Source organism: Mixophyes fleayi, chromosome 2 (genome assembly GCF_038048845.1).
Source record: "Mixophyes fleayi isolate aMixFle1 chromosome 2, aMixFle1.hap1, whole genome shotgun sequence".
Taxonomy (NCBI): domain Eukaryota; kingdom Metazoa; phylum Chordata; class Amphibia; order Anura; family Limnodynastidae; genus Mixophyes; species Mixophyes fleayi.
The window spans coordinates 372,574,563-372,589,200 of NC_134403.1; the positions used below are offsets into that span (position 1 = coordinate 372,574,563).

At 44.5% G+C, this 14,638-nt stretch overlaps 1 protein-coding gene across 5 annotated transcripts in view; it reads right to left on the minus strand.

The window, feature by feature from the left end:
• GRAMD1C (GRAM domain containing 1C) overlaps nt 1–14,638 on the minus strand; it is a 116,079-nt gene that overhangs the window by 90,966 nt on the left and 10,475 nt on the right. The window contains exon 1 of one of the 5 annotated variants that reach the window (XM_075197412.1): nt 6,333–6,440. The exons of 3 other annotated variants lie outside the window; for them this stretch is intronic. The gene's annotated coding sequence lies outside the window, so the exon portion shown is untranslated. Of the gene's footprint in view, nt 1–6,332; nt 6,441–14,638 lie in introns of those variants that run through there. One more of the 5 variants, XM_075197415.1, reaches the window with a different exon arrangement.

Below are 14,638 nucleotides of genomic sequence, written 5' to 3' on the forward strand. Positions count from 1 at the left end.
GGTTGCTATAGGCAACATCCCCACTTTTTCAAACCCGCAGCTTAGTAAATCTAGCCCTTAGACTGTAAGGAGGACTGATGTGAATGTTGCCATATTCTCTGTACAGCACTGTGTAATAGGGTGGCACTATACAAGTAAATGATAATATTACTGCCACAGACAAGATGTACCATTTTCTGTTTTGGTGCCACATGATGCATTTGACAAGTGTTTCATGATACATGACTGCTAGTGAAGAGAAATCCCATCTATCAACTCCAAGAAAGAGTTGCGACTCACTCATTCACTATATACACAGTAGCTGCAACAGTGACCTCTATGTGTAACATTTGCACTGAGCACCAACAATACAACAAATAAAATGAATACAACAAATAGCATAAACATGACTGAAAGAGTGGTCAACTGGTGTTCATGAGAATGTCACCTATCACTTCACTGAGTCAAATCACTATGGCGTAAAAATGCAGCCAATCATTTTACTGGGAACCGGTGACATCACAGAGGAAACAATGGCTGCCTCACTGTCTATGTGTATCAGGTGCAAATTCATCTCTTAAAAATGGAATTTGATCAAATGATTACATTTAATTTGAGGAAGACTCTTGGCTTTGAGAGGCAGAAACAATAGATTAGAAGAGTGACAGAGGATAGTGAAACGCACCAGTTGCCTCTGTAGAATGTAACGACCTATGTACCGGCGATATCCATCACAGTGATGAAACCAATCTTCCTGACCTTTCCTTTCCACTGACCACTATGGTCCTGATTCACCAAGGGACGTATCTGCTGATTCTTACGGATCATGCGCAAAACCACACTGCGCATGCACAGAACTGGCATATAAGTAGGCAGAAGAGTGAGATAAAGTAAGAGCGTTTACGTACTCAAACACCACTTATGAAACCCTGCGTCCTTGGAAGTAACAAGGGCTGTGCGATGGGGGTAGACTGCTGTGACTTAATGAAAATAGGCGTCTACCGCACGCAGCGTTTTGATTAAATCCATGCACAACACTTACACAAGTTCGGGGTCATGTCTAAGTCCAAACAGCCAACAGCGGCAGTGCAGAAAAAGCCAACAGTGAAAATCTCCCCTTGGCCCCTAGTCACAAAAACAAGATCTGCATACACTTCTCATAGAACAAACCATTATGAAAACTTTTTTATTTATGTAATATATATATATATAAAATTTAAAAGAAAACATTGTGAAATGTTTGAAAATTACAGTGGTTGATGTATGATATTTATAGTTATCATTCTATATTTTTTTCATGTTTGTTATTCATGAAAGTTTTTCTCTGTCTTATGTTAAGTGCATGGAATCTTCTAGGAGCCATAATAATGCTTCTCTATTAGAAAATGTTGTTATCTGCCTGTTTAATAGTTTTTCACATGCTTCATTGCATGTAATTTGTGGGGTGGCTTCGCTGTGTATCTCTTATCTGTTTATATTTGTAACAATTGTTTTCATGACCTTTATTTTGCTAAGCTGCTTGTGTCAAGGTATGTTTCGTCTTATTTTTTCTTAGAGTATAATTCCTATTTCTAAGGTTTGATGAATGTACCTGAAAATGCACCTGCAATTAGATTGTTGAAGGAAACTGGAGCACCCAGAGGAAACCCCCGCAAACACGGGAGAACATATAAACTCCACACAGATAAGGCCATGTTTAAGATTCAAACTCATGATCCCTGTGCTGTGAGGCAGAAGTGCTAAACACTAAGGCAACATTCTGATCTTAACTCCCATATATTTTTTGTCATAACATCCTCCCCTATGACTGTAGACTGTAATGAATTAGATATCGTCTTTTCACACACATTCCCTATGGAGATGTAGGCATCAAACCCAATCCCCCCTAGGGATACCCACCCGTGTGATAAAAGTACTATAGCCCTTCCCTGACCGGTGTGTGTATGTGTGTGTGTGCGCAAATCATAATAGCAAGAATGCAGAATAAGTATGAGTACTAATAAAAGCACAAGTATACTCCATGGTGTGACCTGTAATGTCCCCAAAACACATTGAAATACAACACAGACACAAGTTTAAACATCATTTTTAAGGGCAAAAATGACACACACATTATTGGTCACCTATATGACAGCTTGATACAAACAGAACCAGAACCTAGGTAGATGATGAAAAATCATCTGGCCTGCAAAATAAACTCTTTTTAAATACATTATTTAAAGAAAAAATTGGATATTAATAAAAATATAAAAATAAATAAAAAAAATCAGTGCACTAGATTAATTAATTTGCATGAATTGTGTTCAGATTTATAATTAATAATAATAATAATAGTAAAAAATCAGACTAATAATAACCTATAAAATGTAAATCCTAATCATTATGTAACAACGGTTCTGCACAATACACTAGAGAATTTTTATTTTATTTATTATTTTAATTTAAAACAATGGCAACTCCACGGAACTGTTCTTATAATATACGGACATGTCTATGAGTATTTAAAAGTTCGTACTTTGTGTTGACCTCACTGCTTAATATCCGTAGTTGTGCGCATCTCAATGTTGCGCATTTTTTTGCGGTACGTAAACGTATTGCGAACCCATTCATCTTGGTACATATCCCGAGATCCATTGCTTGATGAATCGGTCATTACCTTTCTTACAATCATTTGCGTAAAATACGCTACATATGTTGCGCACAGTATGCGCCCGCTAATGAATCAGGCCCTATATCCTTTCATGTATATGTTGCAGGAGGTTGGACCCAATGTAATTAATGTTTCCACAATCCTTCCTAGGTATCCCAGTGGTGAGCTACCAGCAACAGCTACCCTGACAACGTGTCATCCTTCAGTGAATGAAGAGCAAAGCGCTGTACTTATAGTATAATGGTAGTGGTGTAACTACCATTGGTGCAGCAGCTGCGGTGCACCGGGGCCCATGGAAATAATGGGGCCCGCTGCACGGGGAAAAATTGAGCTGAGGGCCCCGGCCCCCTCCTCCCCAATTCCCTGCATCGGGGCCCACAGCTCACTAGTTCCGCCTCTGCATAATGGCATGGAGAGAATGTATTAAGAAGTAGGGACTAGTGATTGGAAGAAAGCTTCCCAACCTTCCAGGAACGCAGTCCTTGATAGAGTCTGGCACAACCTCAATGGAATACTTAACTAGTCTTCTCCCTGATAATACATTTCACAGCATCCGGGACCCCAGGTATCACTGTAACAACTGCAGCCCCCCGGGCACATTGCAGCTTCACCTGGTTTTCTCAGATGGTAAAACAGTTCATTGCTACGTACCACCCCCATCCATCCCCAAACTAATGTGTGAAAAATCCAGCAGTCATTTATTCTTAGTTTCACTATTGTGCTTACGTGTCATCTCCATTTTGTTGTGGTTGTGTTACGTAAGGCTATACTAAGTTGTTCTAGAGCTTCATTAGTCGGCCTTGGGGCTCGAGCCGTTTGCACGCTGCTATATATTCTGTTTATTCCTTGCTATTGTGTTTTCTGCACAATCTGGTCACTAGGTATTGACGCTGTCTTGTGACATGTTTTATTCCTCTGCTGTTACAAATAAAAAGTAAAAAAAAATGAAAAAAAATGACTCATGGCTGAGATGAAATAGAGGGAGGAGAAAAGGGTTTGTAATTAAAACGCTGAGATGGTTTGGTATGAAATGGAGCAGGCAGTGTGCAGGATAAACAGACACCTGACCTAGTCTGCAGGAATTCTACATGATCTGTGTTATGTCAGTTCCCTGAGTCAATCGACACTAGAGAAGTGTGTCCATTAGACTAAACACAGTTAAAATCATGCGGGTGAGTGACTTGCCAAAGAACCTATGATCTGTGGATTCCTGGAGTTTCAGCCAATAGGAGCAGGAAGGGGTTGGGACTTATACACAGTTATAAGTCAGTGCAGACAGGATATAGTTCTTCCTGCTTCCGGATTCCTCCCGCCCTCCCTGCAAGTTCATGGGCAACATTGGAGTTGTAGTTGGTTAGAGTAGGAGAGCAGTGCAGTCGGTAACTGTGCATATGGTGCTCGGGTGGTCTTGTCATAGGTCACTACCCCTCTGTGGTTATGGTGTCCTACTATGGTTGGTCCGTATGTTAGGAGGACCATTGGGCCAGTTTTGTATGGTTTATACTGGCGGAGTTAATAGGGGGCGTAGTCTTGCACCGGCCAATAGATAAGGTATGATCCTGGGTTGGTGGTACAATGGTCTGACCTTTCCACCTTTATTGGTTTTGCGTTCCTGACTGCCCTGCTCTCGTCCGCCTTACAGTCCTATTAGTTTAAAGATTAATAAATACCGTCATTCATTCCAACTTTAATTTGGTGTCCGTGTCTTTATTTGGTTTGGTAAAAGGTTATGTCACAGTGTGTGTTATTTGGGGAAAACTTCCCCGCTATGCATTTTAATAATATATATATATATATATATATATATATATGAAAAATCTTAACCACATAATAATCAAGTAACTGCTTCTTACTGCAGTATAGCTACAGAAATGCCCCCTATTCCTTAAACTGCAAGCCTGCGCCCCAGTTGTGGGCTCATGCTGTACTATCTCTAGGTCCACAATGAAAAAGAATTCTGTTTATCTCACGCTGTGTTCCCTGCCTCAACATGCCTATGGGCCGTCAAATAGGAATATAAGGAATATATAGGAATATAAGACATGCCTCCACCATCAGCTCCCGGCACAGTGACATCACCTGATTGCTGCCAAATACTTCCTGGCTTACCTGTCATCTGTGCTTACACCTCACCGGAGCAGCTGTGGCCCTAAATGGCCCCTGTAGTAGCTTTTTCCCAAGGCCAAGACCAAAAGTAGAGTTTAGCTAATAATCATTCCTCCTTGCCAGCCACAGCAGTGTATATATATGAAGAGATTAGTGGTATATGGTGTGATGTATAGAGTGGTCCAGATCATGATTACACTTTGTATATATGATTTACCAGTATCCAATAGACTGGTGTTTCAGTGTATTCACGATTTCAATCTCATAAACCAGAAACTTTCTCCATCAGACAAGCTGGGGGATTTGTGAAGTTTTGTTAAAGCTGAAACCTACGGGATCATTTACACAATAGCTGAAGTTTCTATATATCACACACATGACTTTGGGAGCAGTTGCAGATCTGTCGATCCCTTGCAATAATATATAACATAGATCCAATAGAAGGTGATAATGGATTGCTATGTGCGTGGTCACACTGATCACTGGTTGGGTTCTGTGATTTGGGTGACGTCTGCAGACAGCATTGGGGTGCACAGTACACAATGACCCCCCTGTGTTGTCCTTCTATCCATCATCGTCCAGCCTCATTTCATGTTGTGCTCCCTAGGAGGAGAGCATGGGACAAATACATGGACATTCAGGGCAACAGAGGGAAAATACAGGATGGAACATTGAAAACATAAGATGGGTCTGTGTTCTGTTCTGGATGTGTATCTTCCTTACACTACTCATATAAGTATCATTCTGTTCTGGATGTGTATCTTCCTTACACTACTCATATAAGTATCATTCTGTTCTGGATGTGTATCTTCCTTACACTACTCATATAAGTATCATTCTGTTCTGGATGTGTATCTTCCTTACACTACTCATATAAGTATCAATTTAGGTGCATTCTTGCTCCTGCCAGGTAAATTTAATGAAGTACAGATGGAGAGGGGCTCACGGGGTAAATGCCAGTGTGCATGCACCCTACATGGGCAATACCAGACCAGGGAGATGTAGCCCTACTGGAATAGGCTGTGTCTGTTTTTGGTAATAGCTGGTGCTATATGTGACATACGGTGTTATTCTGTCATCTTCTCAATAGACAGATAGATCTGTATGAATCCATTCAGCATGTTCTCACCTTCTACATAAAATCAGGCTCTGTCCCACCTCTGCCATACGGTTAATATATCCATGTACTGCTGGCATTTCTGTCACAGTCACACAGTGCTCAGACCTAGTATACAGGTAATATCCACGTCTATGTACCTGGTTCCTATAATGACGGGAGTATTCTCTGAGTGCATTAACTCCTTCACAGCCACGGACACAATGCTCCATCACTGACAAGTTACAGCGTCAGTTCCCCAAGCTCACTACACAAATACTGACTCGGAACAAGACACAACAACCAAAGCAATGATTTACAGCAAGTTACTGCAGTAAAAACCAAAGGAAACAACAAAGAATACAAAGCACTAATATGTACTAATACTGACAACAAGAAGCACATGACATAATATATCGCACCCACTTCAGGACGACATCAGGACAAATGACAAGTTACACAGTAGCAGAAATGAGACAGAGAGGGGATGTTGGTTCTTACCTGTACACTCAGCAATACTCAGTGACATGAAACGTACACATCTCCTATGACTTGTTTCCCCGACAGCTCACTGGATGAACAAGTCCTGCTGACAGGTAAATAGCTCACTCACCTGGAACAGACCATTGTGCAGAGGAAAGGGGGAGGGATTCTGTGTGTTTATGATGGACAAGTGGAAATGAATTAAGGACAGACACAGACAATCCTGTAGTGTGATAATAATGGGGGCTGTAAATCACTCAGAGATTAGGGGGAATATACCAGGGACATTATAAACATTACAGGACTCCTGTGTCACGATCATTCAGTCCATCGTGAGTCCCTTGTGTTGAACTAATTAGATATTAGGTACTAGGAAGTGTCTCAGTTCTGCCTCCAAATAATGACAAAGTAACAAAAGAGTAACACTCACAAATCCCTGCTTCCTCTTTTATTGCTGATGACTTCTAGTTGGGGGCTAATTTATACAAATATATGAGGATCATTTATTCCACTGACTCCTGTGTTAGGATCCTATATATATAGCGGCACTTACTCTACATATTATGACATGATTTAGTGTTTTGCTGCATTTATATAGGTTTATTGTAATATAAAAGTAATTATATTTATAAAGCATTGTGAGGGTCTTTCTTTAGCTTTTTGAAAAAGTGAAAATCCTACAGCACTCAATTATTTATAAATATATATTTTTTTTTTATTATATCACGAACATATTATGCAGCACTGTACAGAGAATGTTTAATCACTCACATCAGTCCCTGCCCCAGTGGAGCTTACAGTGTAAATTCCCTACTGCACAAATATACACACAATAATGTTGATTTCGTCAGAAGTCAATTAACCTACCAGTGTGTTTTTGCGCTGTGGGAGGAAGCAGGAGCACCCGGGGGAAACCCACACAAAGATGGAGAGAACATACAAAGCTGTAGCTTAACATACTAGGACACAGTCTTTTCAGTTATATGTTTTGCACAATAAAAAATTGTGAAATTAAGAAAACTGCATCTGTCAGCAACATGGAAAACGGATAACTGTCATTTCCAGGACATTCCCTGAATCTATAGATGTGTCCCAGTAATATATTGTGCTGCCACAATTATCTAATGCTTTATCTGCTGGCTTATAACATACTGCAGTATTTCTAATGCTGAGTATACATGTTGGGGCATGTGATGTTCTGGGGTGAACCTGCCTCACGGCAAAGTGTGCTGGAAAATATATTCAAATGTTGGCAACAATGAACGGCCTATTTTCCAGGTGTCCTATATTGAAGAGCCAGCTCAGCTTACTGCAGCAGATTGATCAATTATGTAGACTTGTTTCTCAGGTGGCAATAAGTGTCCTTCCTGAAGAATTCATTACATGCTAGTAAGCGTTCCCTCCATGACACTATAGCACCCGCAGTTACAGTACTCGCTCCCAGCGTTCCCTCCATGACACTATAGCACCCGCAGTTACAGTACTCGCTCCCAGCGTTCCCTCCATGACACTATGGTACCCGCTGTTACAGTACTCGCTCCCAGCGTTCCCTCCATGACACTATGGTACCCGCTGTTACAGTACTCGCTCCGAGCGTTCCCTCCATGACAATATGGTACCCTGCAGTTACAGTACTCACTACCAGCATTCCCTCCATGACACTATAGCACCCGCTGTTACAATACTCACTCCCAGCGTTACCTCCATGACACTATAGCACCCACTGTTACAGTACTCGCTCCCAGTGTTCCCTCCATGACACTATAGCACCCGCTGTTACAGTACTCACTACCAGCGTTACCTCCATGACACTATGGTACCCACTGTTACAGTACTCACTCCGAGCGTTCCCTCCATGACACTATGGTACCCTGCAGTTACAGTACTCGCTCCCAGCGTTTCCTCCATGACACTATGGTACCCACTGTTACAGTACTCACTCCGAGCGTTCCCTCCATGACAATATTGTACCCTGCAGTTACAGTACTCGGTCTCAGCGTTCCCTCCATGACACTATGGTACCCTGCAGTTACAGTACTCGGTCTCAGCGTTCCCTCCATGACACTATGGCACCCACTGTTACAGTACTCACTCCCAGCGTTCCCTCCATGACACTATGGTACCCACTGTTACAGTACTCACTCCGAGCGTTCCCTCCATGACACTATGGTACCCTGCAGTTACAGTACTCGCTCCCAGAGTTCCCTCCATGACACTATGGTACCCTGCAGTTACAGTACTCACTCCCAGCGTTACCTCCATGACACTATGGTACCCGCTGTTACAGTACTCACTCCCAGCGTTACCTCCATGACACTATGGTACCCTGCAGTTACAGTACTCGCTCCCAGAGTTCCCTCCATGACACTATGGCACCCTGCAGTTACAGTACTCGGTCTCGGCGTTCCCTCCATGACACTATGGTACCCGCTGTTACAGTACTCACTACCAGCGTTCCCTCCATGACACTATGGTACCCGCTGTTACAGTACTCGGTCCCAGCGTTCCCTCCATGACACTATGGTACCCGCTGTTACAGTACTCGCTCCCAGCGTTCCCTCCATGACACTATGGTACCCGCTGTTACAGTACTCGGTCCCAGCGTTCCCTCCATGACACCATGGTACCCTGCAGTTACAGTACTCACTCCCAGTGTTACCTCCATGACACTATGGTACCCTGCAGTTACAGTACTCGGTCCCAGCGTTCCCTCCATGACACTATGGTACCCTGCAGTTACAGTACTCACTCCCAGCGTTACCTCCATGACACTATGGTACCCGCTGTTACAGTACTCACTCCCAGCGTTACCTCCATGACACTATGGTACCCTGCAGTTACAGTACTCGCTCCCAGAGTTCCCTCCATGACACTATGGCACCCTGCAGTTACAGTACTCGGTCTCGGCGTTCCCTCCATGACACTATGGTACCCGCTGTTACAGTACTCACTACCAGCGTTCCCTCCATGACACTATGGTACCCGCTGTTACAGTACTCGGTCCCAGCGTTCCCTCCATGACACTATGGTACCCGCTGTTACAGTACTCGCTCCCAGCGTTCCCTCCATGACACTATGGTACCCGCTGTTACAGTACTCGGTCCCAGCGTTCCCTCCATGACACTATGGTACCCTGCAGTTACAGTACTCACTCCCAGTGTTACCTCCATGACACTATGGTACCCTGCAGTTACAGTACTCGGTCCCAGCGTTCCCTCCATGACACTATGGTACCCTGCAGTTACAGTACTCGCTCCCAGAGTTCCCTCCATGACACTATGGTACCCTGCAGTTACAGTACTCGCTCCCAGCGTTCCCTCCATGACACTATGGTACCCGCTGTTACAGTACTCACTCCCAGCGTTCCCTCCATGACACTATGGTACCCTGCAGTTACAGTACTCGGTCCCAGCGTTCCCTCCATGACACTATGGTACCCTGCAGTTACAGTACTCACTCCCAGCGTTCCCTCCATGACACTATGGCATCCTGCAGTTACAGTACTCGCTCCCAGCGTTCCCTCCATGACACTATGGCACCCTGCAGTTACAGTACTCGCTCCCAGCGTTCCCTCCATGACACTATGGTACCCGCTGTTACAGTACTCACTCCCAGCGTTCCCTCCATGACACTATGGTACCCGCTGTTACAGTACTCACTCCCAGCGTTACCTCCATGACACTATGGTACCCTGCAGTTACAGTACTTGCTCCCAGAGTTCCCTCCATGACACTATGGCACCCTGCAGTTACAGTACTCGCTCCCAGCGTTCCCTCCATGACACTATGGTACCCGCTGTTACAGTACTCACTCCCAGCGTTCCCTCCATGACACTATGGTACCCGCTGTTACAGTACTCACTCCCAGCGTTACCTCCATGACACTATGGTACCCTGCAGTTACAGTACTTGCTCCCAGAGTTCCCTCCATGACACTATGGCACCCTGCAGTTACAGTACTCGGTCTCGGCGTTCCCTCCATGACACTATGGTACCCGCTGTTACAGTACTCACTCCCAGCGTTCCCTCCATGACACTATGGTACCCTGCAGTTACAGTACTCGGTCCCAGCGTTCCCTCCATGACACTATGGTACCCTGCAGTTACAGTACTCACTCCCAGCGTTCCCTCCATGACACTATGGCATCCTGCAGTTACAGTACTCGCTCCCAGCGTTCCCTCCATGACACTATGGTACCCTGCAGTTACAGTACTCACTCCCAGCGTTCCCTCCATGACACTATGGCACCCTGCAGTTACAGTACTCGCTCCCAGCGTTCCCTCCATGACACTATGGTACCCGCTGTTACAGTTCTCGCTCCCAGCATTCCCTCCATGACACTATGGTACCCGCTGTTACACAGAACAGGTACTCACTCCCAGCCACTTCTATCCTAGTCTAAGGACTGTGCTTTCTATCAAATAAGACAGTTCTGCAATATATATCTATGTAGCTGCTGTGTCACCTATATATAACCTGAATCGGCTGGTACATCGCTGCCAGGACCCAGGACTCAGCTCCTGGGGGTATTACCGCTACGTATAGGTTCCCATAATCCCATAGAGTTTAGATGTTTGAAATTGAATGTAACACTCACTGTAATTTATTCTACTCTATTATTAACTATTTAGGCTAGGGATGAGCGCACTCGGATTTATGAAATCCGAGCCCACCCGAACGTTGCGGATCCGAGTCGGATCCGAGACAGATCCGGGTATTGGCGCCAAATTCAAATGTGAAACTGAGGCTCTGACTCATAATCCCGTTGTCGGATCTCGCGATACTCGGATCCTATAAATTCCCCGCTAGTCGCCGCCATCTTCACTCGGGCATTGATCAGGGTAGAGGGAGGGTGTGTTAGGTGGTCCTCTGTCCTGGTAGATCTCGTGCTGTGCTGTTTAGTTCTGTGCTGTGCTGTTTAGTTCTGTGCTGTGCTGTGCTGTGCTGTGCTGTGCTGTGCTGTGCTGTGTTCTGCAGTATCAGTCCAGTGGTGCTGTGTGCTGTGCTCTGTCCTTCTGAGGTCAGTGGTGCTGCTGGGTCCTGTGCTGTGTCCTGTTCAGTCCAGTGGTGCTGTGTCCTGTGCTCTGTGCTTCTAAGGGCATAGTTATTTCCCCAATATTCCCCTGTGTTTAAAAAAATAAAAAAAAGTTTTTTAAAAAAATACCAAAAACTACTTTAATTTTTTTTAATTACCACACAATTTGCACAACCAATCCTGCAGTATAAGCCCATTGGTACTGCAATATTACCAAGTTCACACATTCAGCAGTAAAAGTCCAGTGGTACTGCAATATTACAAAGTTTACACATTCTGCAGTATCAGTCCAGTGGTGCTGTGTCCTGTGCTCTGTCCTGCTGAGTTCCGTAGTGCTGCTGGGTCCTGTGCCGTGTCCTGTTCAGTCCAGTGGTGCTGTGTCCTGTGCTCTGTGCTTCTAAGGGCATAGTTATTTCCCCATTATTCCCAAGTTTTTAAAAAATAAAAAAAAAGTAAAAAAAAATAAAAAATTAAAAAAAAAAAATATAATAATTATAACCAAATTTGCAAAACCAATCCAGCAGTATAAGTCCATTGGTACTGCAATATTACAAAGTTCACACATTCTGCAGTATCAGTCCAGTGGTGCTGTGTCCTGTGCTCTGTCCTGCTGAGGTCCGTAGTGCTGCTGGGTCCTGTGCCGTGTCCTGTTCAGTCCAGTGGTGCTGTGTCCTGTGCTCTGTGCTTCTAAGGGCATAGTTATTTCCCCATTATTCCCAAGTTTTTAAAAAATAAAAAAAAGTAAAAAAAAATTACAAATTAAAAAAAAAAAAAATATATATAATAATTATAACCAAATTTGCAAAACCAATCCAGCAGTATAAGTCCATTGGTACTGCAATATTACAAAGTTCACACATTCTGCAGTATCAGTCCAGTGGTGCTGTGTCCTGTGCTCTGTCCTGCTGAGTTCCGTAGTGCTGCTGGGTCCTGTGCCGTGTCCTGTTCAGTCCAGTGGTGCTGTGTCCTGTGCTCTGTGCTTCTAAGGGCATAGTTATTTCCCCACTATTCCCAAGTTTTTTAAAAATAAAAAAAAAGTAAAAAAAAAAAAAAAATTAAAAAAAAAAAAAATATATAATAATTATAACCAAATCTGCAAAACCAATACAGCAGTATAAGTCCATTGGTACTGCAATATTACCAAGTTCACACATTCTGCAGTATCTTGTGCTACATATAATGGAGACCAAAAATTTGGAGGATAAAGTAGGGAAAGATCAAGACCCACTTCCTCCTAATGCTGAAGCTGCTGCCACTAGTCATGACATAGACGATGAAATGCCATCAACGTCGTCTTCCAAGCCCGATGCCCAATCTCGTAGTACCGGGCATGTAAAATCCAAAAAGCCCAAGTTAAGAAAAAGTAGCAAAAAGAGAAACTTAAAATCATCTGAGGAGAAACGTAAAGTTGCCAATATGCCATTTACGACACGGAGTGGCAAGGAACGGCTTAGGCCCTGGCCCGTGTTCATGACTAGTGGTTCAGCTTCACCCACGGATCTTAGCCCTCCTCCTCCTCCCCCCCCCTACAAAAAATTGAAGAGAGTTATGCTGTCAGCAACAAAACAGCAAACAACTCTGCCTTCTAAAGAGAAATTATCACAAATCCACAAGGCGAGTCCAAGGATGTTGGTGGTTGTCAAGCCTGACCTTCCCATCACTGTACGGGAAGAGGTGGCTCGGGAGGAGGCTATTGATGATGTAGCTGGCGCTGTGGAGGAACTTGATGATGAGGATGGTGATGTGGTTATTGTAAATGAGGCACCAGGGGGGGAAACAGCTGATGTCCATGGGATGAAAAAGCCCATCGTCATGCCTGGTCAGAAGACCAAAAAATGCACCTCTTCGGTCTGGAGTTATTTTTATCCAAATCCAGACAACCAATGTATGGCCATATGTAGCTTATGTAAAGCTCAAATAAGCAGGGGTAAGGATCTTGCCCACCTAGGAACATCCTCCCTTATACGTCACCTGAATAACCTTCATAGTTCAGTGGTTAGTTCAGGAACTGGGGCTAGGACCCTCATCGGTACAGGGACACCTAAATCCCGTGGTCCAGTTGGATACACACCAGCAACACCCTCCTCGTCAACTTCCTCCACAATCTCCATCAGATTCAGTCCTGCAGCCCAAGTCAGCAGCCAGACTGAGTCCTCCTCAATACGGGATTCATCCGAGGAATCCTGCAGCGGTACGCCTACTACTGCCACTGCTGCTGTTGCTGCTGTTAGTCGGTCATCTTCCCAGAGGGGAAGTCGTAAGACCGCTAAGTCTTTCACAAAACAATTGACCGTCCAACAGTCGTTTGCCATGACCACCAAATACGATAGTAGTCACCCTATTGCAAAGCGTATAACTGCGGCTGTAACTGCAATGTTGGTGTTAGACGTGCGCCCGGTGTCCGCCATCAGTGGAGTGGGATTTAGAGGGTTGATGGAGGTATTGTGTCCCCGGTACCAAATCCCCTCAAGATTCCACTTCACTAGGCAGGCGATACCAAAAATGTACAGAGAAGTACGATCAAGTGTCCTCAGTGCTCTTAAAAATGCGGTTGTACCCACTGTCCACTTAACCACGGACATGTGGACAAGTGGTTCTGGGCAAACGAAGGACTATATTACTGTGACAGCCCACTGGGTAGATGCATCCCCTTCCGCAGCAACAGCAACAGCTGCATCAGTAGCAGCATCTACAAAATGGCTGCTCATGCAAAGGCAGGCAACATTGTGTATTACAGGCTTTAATAAGAGGCACAACGCTGACAACATATTAGAGAAAATGAGGGAAATTATCTCCCAGTGGCTTACCCCACTTAGACTCTCATGGGGATTTGTGGTGTCAGACAATGCCAGTAACATTGTGCAGGCATTAAATATGGGCAATTTCCAGCACGTCCCATGTTTTGCCCACACCATTAATTTGGTGGTGCAGCATTACCTCAAGAGTGACAGGGGTGTGCAGGAGATGCTTGCGGTGGCGCGCAAAATTGCTGGACACTTTCGGCATTCAGCCAGTGCCTACCGCAGACTAGAGGCACATCAAAAAAGCATGAACCTGCCCTGCCATCACCTCAAACAAGAGGTTGTGACGCGCTGGAACTCCACCCTCTATATGCTGCAGAGGATGGAGGAGCAGCAAAAGGCCATTCAGGCCTACACAACCACCTACGACATAGGCAAAGGAGTGGGGATGCGCCTCAGTCAAGCGCAGTGGAGACTGATTTCCGTGTTGTGCAAGGTTCTGCAGCCATTTGAACTTGCCACACGAGAAGTCAGTTCCGACACTGCCA